This window comes from Sus scrofa, chromosome 7 (assembly GCF_054392235.1).
Source record: "Sus scrofa isolate SSC_HxYL_T2T_F1_AM1 chromosome 7, Sscrofa_HxYL_maternal_Yorkshire_Landrace_v2.0, whole genome shotgun sequence".
NCBI classification, from domain to species: Eukaryota; Metazoa; Chordata; class Mammalia; order Artiodactyla; family Suidae; genus Sus; species Sus scrofa.
Window position 1 is genome coordinate 93,663,251 of NC_139389.1, and position 20,693 is coordinate 93,683,943.

The following is a 20,693-nucleotide window of genomic DNA, read 5'->3' on the forward strand; positions in this document are numbered from 1 at the left end:
TTGCTGAGCATTTGTTAGAAATTATTTATTCTAAAAAAAATGAATAAAGATATAAAAACAGTATACAATTTTACCATGGAAAGTGAAACAATTTTTTTTTCCTTAAGGCCCACACCTGTGGCATATGGAAGTTCCCAGGCTATAGGAGCTATAGCTGATAGCCTACTCCACAGCCACAACAACTTGGAATCTGAGCCTCATCGGCAACCTACAACACAGCTCAGTGCAACACCAAATCCTTAACCCACTGAACTAGGCCAGGCATCATGCTGCATCCTTGTGGATTCTACTCAGGTTCTTAACCAGCTAAGCCACAATGGGAACTCCACAATTTTTTTTTTTTTACTATTCTTTTTTATTATTTTTTTAATGTAATCAATTATTATTTCCCCAGTACATTTTTTTTTCTACTGGACGCACAAATTTTTTAAAGCTGAACATTTCAGGAAAATAAATGGCAATAATGGATCAATAGTTTCAGCCTTCATTTTTCTATTCATTAAGTGCACTTGAGTTTAAAGATGAAGTCTTACTGTTTTTTGAAAAATTATCTAAGAAGAGAAAATAATATAACTTTTACCAACCTGAAAGAGTACCCAAAACAAGAAAACTGTAGGGAGTTCTTTTTCAATTAATAATCCACATTTAAGAGTATTTTCAGGAGTCCTCACTGTGGGGCAATGGGATTGATGTTATCCCTGCAGTGGCAGGGACTTGGGTTTGATCCCCAGCCCAGCGCAGTGAGTTAAGGATCTGGCTTTGCCACAGCTATGTCATAGGTCACAGATCCAGCTTAGATTTGCTCCCTGGCCTGGGAACTCCATATGCTACAGGGTGGCTAAAAGAGAAAAAAAATTAAAAAGTGTTTTCCATGTATCGGTCACAATACTAAGCACTTCACACTAATGTATGTTAATTATTACCTCAAGCATGCAATGCAAAATTTTATTCACTGAATAAAAGGAAAGCAAAAATCATTGAGACTTAAACAATTTGCTTAAGGTTGGAGAACCAGCAAAGTTAAGCAAATATATCTTGAGCCTATATCCTTAACACTTTCCACCCAGCCTCCTCACAGTGGCTACTATTAACTTCGTAAGTGATCCAGACCAAGGATAAAACAAAAAATATTAGTTTCTTCTATCTCTGCTTTGTGACGTTGAGACCGAGACTTTGTAAATTATATTTCTCAGAACCCTTGGCTTGCTGGCTCCCTGATGGATTCTTTCAGTAAAGGGCACTATGGAAAATTGAAATGAGGAGGGGAGAGGAAGGGCTTTGACATCTGGTCTCTGAAAGTGCCAGTTGGGCTCAGCAGCAACAGTTATTCCCAGCCTCCCTCTTAGAACCAGCCTTGTCAAACTCTCCCCAAGTACAAGCAGCAGTCAATCCGATGCTCAGTGGTGCCCCCTGGCTGAGCTCCTGAATTCCTGAAATTTCACTGTTTGTTTCCCCAGCCCTAGAAGTGATTGCTTCTTCCATGTTATCTTGGTTACTCCTGTATTTTTCTTCCTTTCTTCCTGTCTTTTCCTTCTTTCCTTACTTCCTTCTTCCTTCCTTCCTACTTACCTTCCTTCCTGCCTCCTCACCTTCCTTCCTGCCTCCTTTTTTTATTTTTCTTTTTGATCCTCACTATTTCAACCCCTGGGTAGACAATTTAAATGAGCTTTGTTGAAATATCTGGTATGGTTTCTTTTTTCCTTACAGGACCCTGTCTAACACAGTACTTGGTATGGTAAATAAAGACTTTCAGAGGAAGAGTTCGAGGATTGATTTGGTTATATCTTTAGCTGTGAGCATGATATTAAGTTAATTGCCAGTGCAAAATGGGATACTGGTAATCCATGTCATGCACTAGCATTATTATGAATTAAGTTACCATCTTTGGTTACTTGGGATAAAGTACCTTTGTAAGACTAAGCAGCTGATACACTTACTGCTACAGTAGTAATACTGGACACAAGAATTATACAGTGGATTGGCTGCTTTCAAATACATGGAAGAGTTCACAGAAAGAAAGTTAGAGTGCTGTGCTGTAAACTACCAGCTCAGATAAGAACAGAAAATCAGCCCAGTTATTGTAGTAAAAATAACCAAAATAAATCCCTTGGAATAATTTTCCTCTATCAAAATGATGAGGAAAAATTATTACCATAAAGGGAATTAAAAGAATCTGTGTCATTACCAAAGACTTGAATGATGTAAGTAAATCCTACCATATCTCTATTTAACTCTGCCACTGGACTTTGCAAAAGACAATGGATCTCGGAGAATTGCTATAGATTTTCATAAACTTTATAAGGAGATCTAATTAAAGCAGATGTTCCAGATATGAATTATTTACTTGAGCAAGTTGACACGTTTCCTAGTACCTGACACATAGCTATTTATCTCATGCTTTTTTTCCTCTATACTGATTTGCAAGGACACTAGAAACTTTTTTTCCCACCTGTCAGTAGCAATAGCACATCCTCACTGTCTTGCCTCAGGGCTATGTCAGGTTTGGTGCTCTCTGACACAGCCTAGCTCACCGAGGTCTTGCTGGTACACACACCCCACAAATGTCATAGAGCTCCTCTTCATTGGTGGTGACATTGCTGATTGGACCTGACTAGCAGGAAATAACTATCACCAAGATAGCATGTTAATACACTTACAAGCCAGAGAGCAAGAAAGACATAGCATGAAAATTCAGGAGGCTGCCACCTTGGTGGAGTTTCTGGATGCCTATAATTTGGAATATAACAGAATGTCCATCTAACTAAAGAACAGTTGCTACATCTCACACTGCATGATGGCTCTCTTTGGATTTTAAAGTCAGTGAAGGCCACAATGAGTGTGCTAATATAACACATTTATGAAGTAACCTATTAAATGGTCAGTTTTTAAAGAAAAAAACCTATAAAGTGGCCAGTAATCTATAAAGGGTAAAGCAACCTCTACAATGGCAAGTTTTAAGGGAAAAATAAAACCCTTCATCAACCACTCTATGATACAGAATGCTCTGTTAATTCATCCCTGGGACTCAGAAGAGTCAGCAACATTCTATGTCTCAGGCAAATAAGCATGTTGTACAGAACATCTTATAAACCACAATAGAGGAATAACAGTGAAGACCCATGGAAGCTTCTTTAGCAAAAAAGAAAAAAAAAGTTAAAAATCATGCTTTTTGGCAGATCACTCTTCTCCTTTTGAAAAACCCCTATAGTGTTCCTGGGCCTGATAGAGTCTGAAAGCCTAATCATCAGACTGCAGGTGACTATGAAACCTGAGCCTTCTATCACAAAAGTGTTGTTATAGGGTCTACTACACCATGAGTTGGATGTTCACAGCAACACCTCCACCATCAGCTGAGATGGTGAAGATTTGAGAATCTTTGAGCAGATTCTGAAGTTGCATGTAACTCAGACTTACAGATTATCTGCACCTGTTGGTCTCTTGCTCAACCCACATCTACGACCTTATGGGAAATTCATAAGGAACTAGTGAGGAGAAAAAAATCTGCACCTTGATCACCAATATTCCTGTACAATATATTGGTATAAACTGGAAGTGTTTTTAGTATTACAGGCACACACAGGGACCTTTCCAAAAGAAAGCAGTGACGGAACATCACAGTAGAGAGAATTTGAAGAAATGTATTTGGTGGTCCATATTATCTGGACTGAAAAAAAAATGGTCCAGGATATTGATCTACATTGATTCATGGGCATTGGGATAACTAAATGGTTAGAGATGTTGAAGGAAAAATATTGATAAGGAGGCCTGGGAAGACGTTTGTAGATGCAACTCTTCAAACCAACATAGAAGTTGGAGATATTTTTGTCTCATGTGAATGCTTGCCAAATGGCATCCCCTGTGGGGTAGGCTGTCACTCAATGAACAGAAAAGATGGCACATTCTATAGATAAGAGCCAGTCCTTTGCAGCAAGAATGCCTTATTGACTATCACAGTATCTCACCTAATATTGCTCCCGAGAGGCAATATGTTCTTCTGACAAGAAACATATTTCTCAACAACAACAGCAAAAATAGCTCTAGTGAGCGCAGAAAGAATGAACTAATCTTCCCATGTATCCCATTACTCCGAACCAGCAGGTCTGATGAAATGGTGGAGGAATCTTTTGAAGTCTTAGGTTTATCGTGTCATTTGAGAGACAACCACCTGAAAGATTGGGTATCTCATTGATAGAATTCAATATATTTTTGAGAAATGGAAGACGTAGTTTCTCTCATAGCCTGAATTCAGAATTGGCAAAATGAAGGGGTGTAAAAGGGAATGATTTCTCCCTCTATTAGCCCGAAATAATACTCTCACAGACATTTTCCTTCATTTTGAACTTTTCTGGCTTAGACGTATTCAGTCCCCAAAGAGCTTTGCTTCTACTAAGGGATACAGCAGTGTTTCATTTGAGACTGTCACCTGGACAATCTGGGTTTCTCACATCACTGTCCACATAAGAGCATGATTCTACTGGCTGAGGGGATTGCCTTAATTGTCAGGGATAAGTCAGGGTGTTGAGGTTCAATGAAGGAGGCAGGATATTGTCTGGAACCTAGAAAATTCTGTGGCCTGCCTCCAGCTCCAGCAGTAAATGTTAATTTTAACTATAGGAACCAATTTGATTCAGGGTCATGAAGATTCAGTGCTGAGACAAACAATGGCTCGTACAAGATGTTACATATACCAGCTACAGCTTTGTGAACAATCACAGCAGCAATGACTATAGCAGGTTGTTTCTTGCATAATTTTGTATTTATTTATGTATTTATTCATTTATTTTTGTCTTTTGTCTTTTGTCTTTTTAGGGCCACACCCGAGGCATATGGAGGTTCCAAGGCTAGGGGTCAAATAGGAGGTGTAGCTGCCGGCCTATGCCACATCCATAGCAATGTGGGATCCAAGCCGAGTCTGTGATCTACACCACAGCTCATGGCAACACCGGATCCTTAATCCACTGAGCAAGGCCAGGGATCGAACCCTCATCCTCATGGATTCTAGTTGGGTTTGTTAACCACTGAACCACGACGGGAACTCTTATTTATTTTTATATTGTATTTAATTCTTCCAGTTTTATTGCAATGTAATTGGCATACAGTGCTGTATAATTTTATGGGGTGCAGCATAATTTGACTTATACACATCAAAAAATGATTATCATAAGTTTACTGAATACTGTCTCATTAGATACACAATTTTTAAACTAGGCAAAAAGAAACTTTTTCTTATGATTAGAACTTTTAGGATTTGTTCTCTTAACAACTTTTACATGTAACATGCAGCAGCGTGAACTATTTTTCATGTGGTGCATTATATTCCTAGTACATTATACCCCTAGTACTCATGTATCTTATGACTGAACCTTTATACTTTTGGAGAGCCTTTATTCAATTACCTCTTCCTCATCCCCGTAACCATAAATCTATTCTTTTTTTCTGAGATTTTATTTGCTTTGAAGTCTAATTGACCTACAACACTTAGTTCCAGTTACACAACATAGTGACTTGGTGTTTGTACATATTTCAAAATGACCACCACATTAAATCTTATTACCAACACCATACAAAAATATCCATAGTTATTGACTGTATACCTCACGCTATACTTTTGATACCTGTGATTCATTTATTTGGCCAGTGGAAATTTGTATCTCTTAGTCTCCTTCCCCTACCACTCCCGTTTCCTATATTATATATATGGTATTCTTTTAGATAAACTAATTTTAGCTTTCTCCAACCTTCTTACAATTGTGTATGAATTTTGTATCCAAATTTATATTTAGGTGAGAAATGATTCAATTGGGGGTTGGGACTGTACTGTAACAGAAATAAACATCTCCTAGACATGGATTCAGTGACATTTTTCCATGAGGCAAATACCATGACTATTAAGATTTTGTATCTCTGCTTTTGGGAGAGAGGATGGTAACAGCTTTGTTTGTAAGAGGGGCTGTCTTTGTCTTAGAGCAAAACACAAAATTGTGGTTGAATGGAATTTAAACCCATGGAGAAGGTGGGTGTGGATTCTGAGTATCCAAAGAGGTGAACATGCCAGTTGTCCATTGTCACGTGACTATAAATCTCCTTCTCTAGATTCCATTCTTTGATACCAGGACTGGGACTGAAACAATGAAATTTTGTAGATTTCTTTGAAATTGACTTCCTCTTATGTTCAGACAACAGGAGACTTTAGAATAACAACGGAAAGAAGCTGAGGGGAAGACAAAAAGGAGCTGAAAGAAACTTCTAAAAAAACTTTTCTTTTCTCTTTTTGGCTACTTCCTATCATCATCCAGCTTTCTTACCTCTTAGACTCCCTTCAACACATCTCTTTTCAAGGAAGTAGCAGCAAAACTGGTGATATAAACTCTTCAGTGCTTTGACTGCCACATTCCTGGGACATTTTCTCAAGTTCTGTGGCTCTGCAGATGTAATTTCACACATGTTTAAGCATTAATCTTTTTTTTTTTGGTCTTTCAACCCTCAAATATTCCTTGATATTAAAACCATTTCACTATATTAAATTACATCTGTTGGAGTTCCCGTCGTGGCTCAGTGGTTAACGAATCCAACTAGGAACCATGAGGTTGTGGGTTCAATCCCTGGCCTCACTCAGCGGGTTAAGGATCCAGCATTGCCATGAGCTGTGGTGCAGGTCGCAGACATGCCTTGGATCCTGTGCTGCTCTGGCTGTGGTGTAGGCCAGCAGCTGCAGCTCCAATTGGACCCCTAGCCTGGGAAATTCCACATGCCAAGGGCACAGCCCTAGAAAAGACAAAAGACAAAAAAAAAAAAATTGCATCTGCTAAAAATGCCAAGGATAATTTCTTTTTTTTTTTTTCTTTTTTTTATTTTCCCACTGTACAGCAAGGGGGTCAGGTTATCCTTACATGTATACATTACAATTACAGTTTTTTCCCCACCCTTTCTTCTGTTGCAACATGAGTATGTAGACATAGTTCTCAATGCTATTCAGCGGGATCTCCTTGTAAATCTATTCTAGGTTGTGTCTGATAAGCCCAAGCTCCCGATCCCTCCCACTCCCTCCCCCTCCCATCAGGCAACCACAAGTCTCTTCTCCAAGTCCATGATTTTCTCTTCTGAGGAGATGTTCATTTGTGCTGGATATTAGATTCCAGTTATAAGTGATATCATGTGGTATTTGTCTTTGTCTTTCTGGCTCATTTCACTCAGTATGAGATTCTCTAGTTCCATCCATGTTGCTGCAAATGGCATGATGTCATCCTTTTTTATGGCTGAGTAGTATTCCATTGTGTATATATACCACTTCTTCCGAATCCAATCATCTGTCGATGGACATTTGGATTGTTTCCATGTCCTGGCTATTGTGAATAGTGCTGCAATGAACATGCGGGTGCATGTGTCTCTTTTAAGTAGAGCTTTGTCTGGATAGATGCCCAAGAGTGGGATTGCAGGGTCATATGGAAGTTCTATGTATAGATTTCTAAGGTATCTCCAAGGATAATTTCTCTTTTTCTTATTTTATCCTGACTCATAATAACAAATAAAATAGGTTATTATTTGGCTTTTTGAATTATTTGTAAATTATAAATGGTATTATTCAATTGCCTTTAGAGGGTCCTTCCTTTTTCTAGTAAGTAACTCATCATAAATGTTTAACGTTGAAATCATAGATCAAAATTAGATAGGGGATGAATGTAGAACACTTAAAACTAATAAGATTTTCTTCTAATAGGAAAGACTGTTTGGACACAAATTGGATAGTTTATTAAATGTAATTGGAGATAATGATTTCCATGATATGATCTGTGAAATCCTGATGGTCACTGAGACACTTTCAGGGGTTCTTGATTTTAAAACCATGTTCTTCCTGATATTGAGACATTATTTGCTATTTTCACTATGTTTACATTTGTACTGGTGGTGTGAAAGAAATGGGGAATTAAAGTGCTGGTGTTGGGAGATCCTGTTGTGGTGCAGTAGAAATGAATCTAACTAGTATTCCATGAGGATGCAGGTTCGATCCCTGGCTTTGCTCAGTGGGTCAGGGAATCTGGCATTGCCATGAGCTGTGGTGTAAGTTGCAGACAGAGCTTGGATCCCGCATTGCTGTGACTGCACTGGAGGCCAGCAGCTACAGCTCTGATTCTCCCTCTATCCTGGGAATTTCCATATGCCACATGTGTGTCCCTAAAAAAGCAAGATAAAATAAAACAAAAAAATCCTGGTGACATCATGCGAGTCAAGGTAAATGACATCAAGATCTACTGGGCCGTATTATTTTTTTTTGAAAGTGTTAGTGGCACTTTTTCCATAAAGGAGTAAAGATGGTAAACTTTATTAATTTCTAATTCTTGAATACAAGTTTTAATGTTACTTTAAAAATATTCTCTTTGACAAAATGGTAAATTATATAGTGCACTTCCTCTGCACATCAAATGGTTTTCCCTCAGAAAAGCTCTAGGGTTTGAGTTGTGAGTGTGACTATTTTCTTGGTCATGGAACATTATTTTAAATTAAAAGAATGACAGATAAAATATAGTTATTTAGTTTTAGGTATCTGGCAGACAATTTTTCAAAAGTTAACGGTGTGAACTTATCCCTCTAAGAAAAGCCATTGACCCATATTTGTTGACAAAGACAAAACTTGAGCTCTCAAGAAAATACAACAGTTCTAAAAAATTTGTATTCACCGCCATAGGTGTGCCATCTTCCCAAAATTAAAGGCATTCCTGATATCAATGGTAATGTTAATGAATGTGCAGTTTTTTTATATACTGTATGATAAATTATATCAACATTTGTAATATCTACATAACTTAGTGAGGTAATATCTTAGTATTAGTGAGGTATATCTTAGATGATATAAAATCATGTGTGGCGCTAACATCCACTCAAATTGCAAGACGTGGAGTTCCCTTTGTGGTGCATCAAAAAGGAATCCAACTAGGAACCATAAGATGAAGTTTCAGAGGGTTGGATCCCTGGCCTTTCTCAGTGGGTTAAGGATCAGATGTTGCCATGAGCTGTGGTGTAGGTCGCAGACCCTGCTCAGATCCTGCATTACTATGGCTGTGGCGTACGTAGGCTGGCAGCTGCAGCTCCAATTCTACCCCTGGCCGGGGAAACTCCATATGCCGCAGGTGCAGCCCTGGAAAAAAAAAAAATTGCAAGATGCACCAAATAATTTTAATATAACAGAATTTATTAATATGATTTAATATTCTCCTTCCAATTAATCTGTTAAAAACTACCATTTTTTAAGTTTTCATGTAATATCAAAGAATACACACAGCTATGAAAAAGGACTGTTAAAATACTCTTCCAACTATATATTAGTTTAAAGCTAGGCATTCTCCATATACTTTAATCAAACCTATCACAACAGATTGATTACAAAAAGATATGAAATCCCAGCCCTCTTCTATTAAGCTGGACATTGAAAAGGTGTACAGGAGTTCCTGCTGTGGCTCAGCAGTAATGAACCCGACCAGTATCCATGAGGACGCAGATTTGATCTTAGGCCTTGCTCAGTGGGTTAAGGATCCATCATTGCTGTGAGCTGTGGTGTAGGTCACAGACGTGGCTCAGATCCCACATTGCTGTGGCTGTGGTGTAGGCCAGCAGCTGCAGCTCCAATTCGGCCCCTAGCCTGTGAACTTCCATATGCCATGCGAGCAGCTCTAAAGCAAATAATAATAATAATAAATAAGTAAATGTACAAAAATGAAAAACAGCCACTGTTTACTATTTTTTATTTTTCCATTAAAAATGCTATCTATATATGTTGTCATGAAATGGGTTTATTATTATTTTTAAAGTGGTTAATAAATGTTCAAAAATAGTTATCAGTTTGCATTTCTAACATGGTACACATTTACAGATACAACCCTCATGAACAAGAGCTCTCTGAAATCCTCAATATGTATTAAGTGTGAAAATTGACAGAGACCAAAATTTGAGATTCACTGAGATATGTGATTATTTCTCCACGAAAATACTTATTTAAATTGGGCAGCCATACTACCTTTAAGTCATATTTCCATTTATCTTTGTATTAGATTTAGAATTTAATTTTCAGCTTGAAGATGGAATGGTATAAGACTCAAGCTAACTTTATGAACTGTGAGAATATTGAAGTTTTCTGATGAATTTTCATTGTTCTTTGATAGCATTTTTAAGTGCATGTGAACTCAAAAAAGATATTAAGTGCACGTGGTTTTCTTTAGAGGCTTTTGTATTATTACCCAGCTTTTTGGCTCACGTATACATATGCTTTCATCTGTATATTACTGCCATAAATGAGAAGTTCACACACAGCACAGCACTGGCTCCAGGCTCCTTGATTTGCCTTTTGAGTTATTTAAAAATCAGGCTGATTGCATTACAGGCTTATTACAATTCACCATTTAAAAGAGATCAATGCAAAGGGAAATTTCCTTCCCAGAATCACAAAGTCACTCTATAGCCAGGAGTTCAAATAAGTACTACGTCTATCTTTAAAGAAATTCTAGTAATTATTGCAATTCAACCAAACTGTGAATTCGCCTCTAAAAATAGTCTTTTTGGTGGCTGTATTAGTTAAGATAAAACCATCCTTGCACATGTATATGTTCAAGGCTAACAAGAAGTGCCATCTGTAGAACTGGGATATTTTCACACTCCTCTCTATTATACAAAACAATAAACCCTCTCCAGTTGATTTCTCTCATTGTGAAATGCAAATTGCCTATAAAAGTCCTCAGGGTGTGAGAAGACACTTATCAAACAGACATTACACATGCATCCATAGAAACTATGCAGCCTCAGACTCTATTTAAGATGCATTGAGGACCAAAAACATAGGTGTGAACCTGTTCTGTGCGGCTATAACAATTATGGCCTGAAGTAGCTATATTGGTTATGTAGATTACTCAACTGCTCCCACTAAGTTTTGATCTAGACACCTGCCTCTTACCAAGAGAAGTAAAATTTTCAGAACAGTAAAAAACCAAACACAACACATTATGTGTGGGGTTTAAAAGACTGTTCTAAATTATTAATCTGGCTTTTACCAGTCAGCTACGTTTTACATGGAACATTCTCAATATTATTCACTCTCTACTTATTCCTCCATGGAGATTTGCACATTCCCCTGTGTGATAAATTGACTGTTGGTAACAGGTAATGTAAGTTCCCTGGGTTTAATGAACTTGAAGAATCCACATAAACTTTCATCCAGAAATTCATTGCTACCCACAGTGCAAAGAACAGCCAAACGAGGAAAAACAGAAAAGAATAATATTTCACAGAAATATTATTTGTATAGGAAGAGAAATAAGTCTGCAAAGGCCTCAATTTGTATAGGAAGAGAAATAAGTCTGCAAAGGCATTATTAGAATAAAATTTAAACTGAAAGTACTAAAGTTTTGACGTAAAATTAGCTGAGGATGTTCTAAAAGAAGAAATCATGCATACCAGTTACTTAACATGTGACTTATTTTTATATTTCCCACACTACAAGGTCTTAGGTATTATGGGCAATAAAAATACATACTTTGATATATTTTTGGTATATAAATGTAAGAACATCTTAAAACCACCGAAATTAATATCTTTAATAAAACAAAATAAGATGATTTATAAGCATAAACTAAAAAACTAAAGGTCTAATTTAGATAAAACATTTAAATTGTGCCTTCTGAGGGAAATGTTATGCATAATTATATCTCATCAAGAGATTTCATTTATTTTCACAGGACTATTTCTAAAATTTGAATTTGCATACAACCAAGCTAAATTTTCTACAAACCTTATACTGAAATTCAAGTTCCTTGTTCTACCAGAGAAGCAATTAAGGACCAATCATTTTTAATGCATCATAAATAATCTTCACACTTGCTGTTAAGTTAATTAATATAATCAGTAAAGCCAAATGCATCAAAATGAAGCTTATTTTGCAAACACGTAAAATGTTCTGCCTCATTGCCCCCACCACCAAGATTAAATGGCATTTTACTAACAACTTTTTCAAAGTTGAGTCCAAATTTCATCATTTAAAAAGGATCACCAGAAGTAACACAGCGATGTCAGTGAATATTCCAAATGATTAGCCATTGGAAATAAGGGTGAGTATCTAGGTACCCAGGAAACACTCAAATCACTGGTGCTAGCCCAGCGTTAGAAGAAGCCTTAGTTCTTGAAAATATTAAACGATAATATAATTAAAACATTGTAATGCATGTTCATTACACCTTACCTCTGTCAATAAGGATTTGAAATAGTTCATAAACACTCATCTAACAAGATAAATATAATTTACAAAACCAGGACAAAGGTGGAAAAAAACCCATAATTTGTCTTATTAAATTTCTGCAGACCAACTGATACATTAGAATATCAGGCTTTAAGATCATGTCTCCTAACCTGGGAGTACTTTTACCAATTGGTCTTTGAAATACCAATGTACCCCAGGCTAATTCACACTTTAGTGTTTTCCAATTAAGAGTCCTTTCACAGAGGGAGGAACAGTCTGAAACATTAGGTCTCATAAAACATCCCATCTTGTCCCTTAAAGTGCCTGCCCCTCACCATCCTCAGGTCCCCTTTGTGAGGTCCCAGACCTGCATGCTGGTCCCAACTCACACCAGGCCGACTCTCATCCATTGTAAAGTATTATGATTTCTTTGATGTTGAACCTCTTCCCAGGCTATCTCCTACTAAGATGACTTGAAGAGAGAAGTCAATACATTACCATGAAGCTGTGGGGCTAGTCTATAACATCATTTTTCAATTTTGTCCACCCATTTGTGCTATATCTACAACTTAGTAATCAAGGAAACACTCTATAGTAATCACAAATAGCTTCATTTTCTCCAGCTCTTGAGAGGTGTTGAAAAATGCCCTCCAACAATATAAATGTCTTTTTTGTAGGGTCTAGGCAGAGACACAATTTCTGAACACAAAGAGCAATGTGAAGAAGAAAGACTACCTTTCTCTCCTCCTCAGACCTGAATAATAGTAATAGTAATAATAATAATAAACATTTACCAAGAGCAGCCAAACTGGAAAAGGAACATGCATTTATACCAAAAGCTCAAAAAGTGAAGTTATGAAAAGAAGCAGATTGTTCCAGTGCAATTTGAGAAGGATGAATGTGATACTCTCCTCTGACCTCAGAAATGCTACCAAAATTTAGCATTATTGATTATTGCAACTTTGGACTTAAGCTAAGGTCGAATAGTCTATGGACTATGGGCGTATTCTTCCCTCTCTATTTCATTTGCCTGAAAGGGGAAGCTGTTCTTGGAAGGGATGAGTGAAACAGAGCGAGCAAACAACTGGAACTAACTCTGCTAAGTCCGTAGAGGCAGGCTGCACACTGTCCTGGGGGAGCAACTTGAATCCTGAAAGTAACCCGGTCCATCTTTCGAGATAACCCTGGTGCAGAAAAGTCAAGAAATTTCAGGAGGGATCTTCATTCCAAAAGCAAAGCCAGAACTTGGCTTTAGTTAAAGGATGTGGCTTCCCCTTCCTGAACTCCCCTCTATTAGCTCATGGAAAGAGCAAATAAACATGACTCAGAGGTTAGATGTGAGTCAAGAAGAAATCACCCACACTATATCAGTGCAAGAGGAAATCCAGAGAGAGACTCACACTATAGACATGATAAAAAGAAATACCATGAAAAACATGAAAGCATTTATTTATAAAGAAAAAGAAAATCATCACTCTTAAAAGACAAATAAAGAACCCAGTTTATTAAAAAGTTAACAAAAGGCACAATAGACAATTCTTCATTATGCCTTAAAGCAACAGAAAAATACTAATAAAAATTCAGTTCAGGAGTTTCCGTTGTGATGCAGTGGAAACAAATCCGACTGAGAACCATGAGGTTTCGGGTTCGATCACTGGCCTCACTCAGTGGGTTAAGGATCTGGTGTTGCTGTGAGCCATGGTGTAGGTCACAGACACGGCTCAGATCTGGCGTTGCTGTGGCGCAGACCGGCGGCAAAATTTCCTATTGGACCCCTAGCCTGGGAACCTCCACATGCCACAAGTGAAAAAAAGAAAATTCAGTTCAATTAGATCTCAAATCTTAAATAATAAAAATCTCAAAATAGTAAAATATCAGAACAAAACTAACTGAAGACTAAAGTCATGGCATTAAAGAACTGGTAAATACGTCTTAGAAATGAAGGCAGAGAACAGACAATGCTCTATGACTGGCATAAAGGAAAGTCAGAGGAAATAACAATAAAGGCAGAAGAAAATACTAAGAGCTCAGCAATAAGAAATGAGTTATTAAGTATAGAAAACAGAAAATTATAGTCTAACATAGGTTGATCATAGTCCCTAACTTAGAGGAAAAAAAAAAAATGGAATAGAAAAATTATACAAAGTCATTAAGCCAAGGATCACAAACTGGGAAGATGTATTTTGTTTCACTTATGCACTCTCTTTTTAACAGTTGTCTCTCAGTGTTTTAATACATTCATCCATGATCTGGCTCACCAGGGGCACCACTGTTCCCTCTTGAAGTAACTCAACCTATTTCATGCACTCCTATGAACCTTTATGCAACTTTATAAGCCTTTAAGGGTATGACTTCTGACATAAAATAAGATTTCCTTTAACCTAAGGAAAAAATTGCTTCCCTAGTTGAGCATTACATTATCTCCCAGATTAAAAAAAAATTAGCTCAGAAACAGAGCCTAATTAAATATTGAACTTGAAGGGTAAAAAAAGGAATATTCAAACATCCAGGCAAAGAAAGCAAATCACTCACAGAAGGAAAAGAAAAAAGGGTGAGAATGGCTTTATACATTTTATACACATATGTATCCAGACGTATGTATGCATGTATATGCATTTTTATATATACATATGGTATATACATATATGCATATGTGAATATATGCATATGTGAATATATGCATATATACTCAGCGCCAGCCTAGAGAAGTATCTGCAAAGTCTTGGGAGGGAGAAAGTTCAGCTTCAAATTTTGTATACAAGAAATACTTTGCCTTTATATAAAATATAAGTATAATTGTCTCTCAAATGTAAAAGCATCAGTCAGGTGAACTAGCTACAGAAATATCACACCATTAACTCTAAAAAGTTAATAGACATGGAAAAATTACTAGAAATGAAAAAGCATTGGAAGTTTTGATAAAAGGACTTATGCAAATTCTCAGGCCAAGAGATGTTTGAACAATGCTTAAAATAACCTTGATGGAAGGAAAATGTATATCTAGATAAATCACCCTTGAGTATAAGAGCACTTGCAATTATGCAAAAGCCCAAGTAAGCAGCCCCTGTGAGTTTTTGACAACCGCAAAACCAAACCCACCAGTGGTGATGAAACCCAGGTAAGCATAATTTGATGCGTGATCAAAAGTGAGCCTTGAATCCATTCATAGAGTTACAATTAAATGATTGTGAATTGTCCTGCTATAGAACAGAATCTTAATGTTATATATCCAGAAATGGAAAAAAAAAATCCTCTAAAGTAGGAGATGAGGAAAAATATTTTTAAAAATGTTACAGTATATTTTTTCCTTCTTTCAGAGCAGGGGATCCTTTGTCATTATTTAAAATTGAAACATGTCCTAAAAAAATTAATTAGTTAATTAAATTAAATTAAATTGCAACATGTCCTGAAAAGTTGGATCCAATCTGTTTGTTTTCTTTTCTCTTTATGTTTCTTTTCCCTCCTTAGAGATTTAAAGAAATAATAAAAATATGAAATATACATGCATATGTGTGTACATATGCATATAAGTATACATATATTCCAGCAATATATTTTGTTTATTCTTATTTGTTAAATTCAAGAAAAAACAAAATTTATTAATTTTATTATAATGTTGTACAAGTAGTGTAAATCATTTTTATGCTACTGTATCTTAGCCCTGACATATAAATATATATGAAATAATATTCACATAATTATGGTAATTTTTAAAATAAAAGCTTTTCAATGGTTTTCTTTCTTTTTTCTTTTTACTTTTTGGTTCTTGGAGTTAAAACATTAAAATAAGCTTGAGGTGCCTTTTAAAAAAACAATGAAATAACTTTAAAAAAACAAAAATTAAGGCAAAGGCTTTGGGCTCTTGCATTATGCTTTTAGGCTGCTGGTATTTAAGCTTTTTTTTTTTAAGAAAAACCCTGAATTTCAGATAATGTATATTCATATAGCCAATGCTTCCGGCCCTTTTTATGCAGCCTCAAAGTAATAAAATTTGGTAGAGAAAACTTTCAGGTAGCAACCACTGTTCTCTCAAGCAGACATGATGACACACACAAAAAGGACAGATTTGGGTTGTCAAAACAAACTACTGCAATTCGTTTCTTATGTTTTGATTCTTCCTTGTATTACCATCCCCCCACCTCTTTGCTTTCTAGCATCTTAGTATCAACTGATAATCTCCATCTTCTCATTATTCTGTCTTCCAACACCTCTGCTTCCCCCATGACCTACACACCTAGTGATTTCTTAGCTTGATCCCTTCTTGACGAGGTATCGAGGTATCGCTGGCAGCATGCAGCACTTAGTCCACTTCAGAGAAGCCACAGAAGACAGGAAAGATAATTGAGAACTGCTAGCAGAACTTTTCTTAACCTTGGCAATACAAGCCCATGATCTTCATGCTTCTGCAATATTAAGCTTTCAATATGAAGGATCGTTGTTGCTTGGGTACCACAACTACTAAATAAATTGCAAGGAGAAATAAATTAAGTTTCAAATTGTGTTTTCAAAGTTGTATTGGGAGGTAAGTTATCTTTGAGAAAAACTATGTCAAAATGAATCTGATTTTCAGTGTTTCTTACTTTAGTTCATCTCAAGGAAAAACTGTAAAAATATTTAAGTCACAACTCAATTTCACATAGGTACCAATGATAGTCTTTAAAAATGGAAGGAAGGGGATGTGGAATTCAGTCCCCAGCAATGCTTTATCCTGGTGTGATCAGTTAATACAACTAGCTCACTTTTCAATCTAGAATAGTAATACTGACTAGGGAAAACACTTCTATTACCTGAGCTGCCTACGTTGTCACTGTAACCTTTGAAAAACTGCAATACAACATTTGTAGGTATGTTCAATGAAATTAGAGTATAACTATTTTCAAAATTCTGAGAGCATAGCAGGGACTTTCTACCATAGAACAATGTAATACCATAAAACACCTTAGAATTTATGTCTAGAACTCTGCAAATTTTTTTTGTAATGGGTCAAATAATAAATATATTAGGCTATGTGGTCTCTGTCAAAAACACTAAACTATACTATCATGGGACAAAAAAGGCCATAGACAATACATAAGTGAATGGGATTGGCTATAATCCAGTAAAAGTTTATTAACGCAAACAAACATTGGGCAACATATGGGATATGTTTCCTTGTTTGCCAGTCCTTAATCTGGTTCACCCTTTATTGAAAGTATGACAAAAACTAAGCAACAAAGCCACTGTAATTTGTCCAAAAATAGTCAGTGAGTGAAAGGGGTGCTCAGGTCTGGGCCCACATGGGGAAGTTGGAGTGTCCCCTGTCTGAGCTGCCATTGGGATAGTCTCCTGGACTCCTGCAATAGGCTTCCAGGACAGTCTCTCTCCACATTGGTTGTTCTCTCTACTGGTGGCTCGTCTGTGATTAAGGGGTTCTCTCAGGAGCACAGCATCCCTGAGTTCTCATGGAGCACCACTCTCCCTTGCCCTCAGGACTTCTTCCTCTGATTATTTGTCCACAGGGACATTTTCCCAGGCATCAGAAAGGGATCGGGAAGTTCCCCTTGTGGTTCAGCAATTAACAAACCCGATTAGTATCCATGAGGATGCGGACTCAACCCCTGGCCTCGCTCAGTGGGTTAAAGATCTGGCATTGCCATGAGCTGTGGTGTAGGTCACAGACATGGCTTGGATCCTGGGTTGCTGTGGCTATGGTGTAGGCCAGCAGCTATAGCTTCAGTTCAACCCACAGCATGGGAATTTCCATGTGCCATGGGTTCAGCCCTAAAAAGAAAAAAAAGAAAGAAAGAAAAAGAAAAAGAAAAAAGAAAGGGAGTTGTTTGCAGGTGGCCATAACAAAGTACCACAATCTGGGTGGCTTAAACAACAGACATTGATTTCCCCACATTTCTGGAGGCTGAGAGTCTGAGATCAGGGAATCAGAAATGCTGCTTTCTCCTGAGGTCTCTCTTCTTAGCTTGAAGATGCCTGCCTTCCTTCTCCCTGTGTCCTCACACAGTTTTTCCTCTGTTTGCACACCCCTGGCATCCCTCTGTGTGTCCAAATTTCTCTTTTTCTAAGGACAACAGTCAAATTGAATTAAGGTCCACTTTTAGAGCCTCATATTAACCAAATCACCTAAAGGGTCCTATCTTCAAGTACAGTCTCATTATGAGGCACTGGAGATTAGGACTTCAACATACAAATTTTGAAGGAACTCAAGCCCATGACAGAGGCTTAATGGTTCATGACCCAAACTTTCTGGGTGGAGTTTGGATAATCTTTTCTTTTTCTTTTTTCTTTTTCTTTTTTTTTTTTTTTTTTTCTGCCAGCCTATGCCACAGACATAGCAATGCAGGATTCAAGCTGCATCTGTGACACATGGCAGCTCACAGGAACACCAGCTCCTTTAACCCACAGGGAGAGGCCAGGGATCGAACCTTCATCCTCATGGTTGGGCTCATAAGCCACAATGGAAACTTTTCTTTTCTTTCCTTTCTTTTTCTTTCCTTTTCTTTTTTCTTTTCTTTTCCTTTCCTTTCTTTTCTTCTCTCCTTTTCTTTTATTTATTTTTTTTTTAGGGCTGCTCCCATGGCATTTGGAAGTTCCCAGGCTAGGGATTGACTCAGATCTGCAGCTGCCCAGCCTATGCCACAGCCACAGCACTGTGATATCAGATATCACAGTGCTGGTATAGTTCTGAGCTATACCAGCAACCAGCAAAGCCTTATCTTTAACCCACTGAGCCACAGTGGGAAGTCCTGGATGCTCTTTTCTGATGATTAGACACACCCTCATTGTCTGGAGGATGACAAGGCTCCCTGACTTCCCACACACCTGGCACAGCTAGCCTAGAGTGCCCACCCTCAGCATGTCCACCAAGAGATGGCCAGCCCCCTTCTAAGGAAAATCCATCAGCCCACACTTTTCCCAAAGGGAAAGACTTAGGCAATCTGGGAAGAACAGTTTACTGGACTTTCTGCTCTGGGAGGGGCTTATGTTCTCCCTCTAGTCCATACTCTGTATTACCAGACTTCTAGCAGGTCCTCAATACATCAGTGTCAAGGGAATGGAAGCTCTCAACTCAATCCAGGGAGGCAACTGGGAAAATCAGTGTTTATAATTTCTCTTTCAGCAACCTGGAAGAACTTGCATGCCCACATGTCAACACAGTGAAGTTTTCAAGGTGATCAGAAAAACTTCGACAAACCCCATCATGCTGAGAGAATTGCCAGATAACATGACTTTTGTACTTGAGGACATTGTCAGTCTGTAGAATTGTTTGCTGGTGGGTTAACTGCTGAATTCACTCTGGTGGCTTCAGCATCCACAAGGTATTTTAGAATTAAACTATGTGGCCTATGAATATGAATTTGCAGCCATGGTTGAGGTCAGACCCATGGATATGCTTTGACCCCCAATGTTACCAGAAAAATTTTGTATGACTCACTTGCCTGAATTAAAAATGGAGTAATATTGGAGTTCCCTTGTGGCATAGTAGGTTAAGGGTCCAGCGTAGTCATTGCAGTGGCTTGGGTCACTGCTATGACTAGGGTTTGATCCCTGGCCTGGGAACTTCCACAAGCCGTGGACGTAACCAAAAAAAATGGAGTAATAATGACTTTTTAGATTGAGAGAGAAAGGTGGAGCAGAGTCTGTTTGAGAAGATAATCTTTTTTGAGTATCAGTTCTGAGAAGAAAGCTTTTAACAGAAAGTGTGGTGTGTCCTTTCAAAAAAACATCAGACCACAGTTGATACTGATGGTACTATTATTTCTCAAGAGAAAAGCTATGATTATCTGAGCATAAAATGACAAATTAACACAAAGGAAAAAATAATGTTTTAGAGAGAAATTTTTAATGAAGGCATGACGTCCATTTTATAGAATTTAATTCAAACAGCAGGCAATGCATCTCCCAACTGGAACATTAGTTCTGTTTCCCAGCTGCCTTATCATTATGTCTTTATTATGTCTTATCCTAAAGTTGCTTCCACCACATCAGAAATAATTTACCCCTAGCCAGGTTTTAAATCAAGGATATCCATCAACGCACACTGGTTTGAAGTGATGATGTTATTTTAAATACGAGAGACCAGAAATAAATGAGCTGAAAATGTTAAATGCAGTTCATGTTCTTGTCACACTCACAGAAAACATATTCCAAGCCAAATTAATTTAGGAAGTAAGACATCCCAAAGCATCCTCCAGTCGACTACAGTTTGACGTATTGTGATGGTCTTGATAAATAGTGCAGCAGGACGTGAATTTCTCCAATACCCCAGCCAATGAACAGAAAAAAGGGAGGATAATGTTTCCAGCTAGTACCTCTTCAGACTTTTCCAAAAGAACACTGTTTACAACAAGGTTCCAAAGAACAGCAGGTCTCTGAGCTGGGCCATGGCTGGATAAGCCTGCTGATCGATTCCTGTGTAACGCAGGTTCAGCTTCCCCTGTGCTGAAGCCCGTAGCCTAAAGCCCATCCCCTGAATGAAATTCTT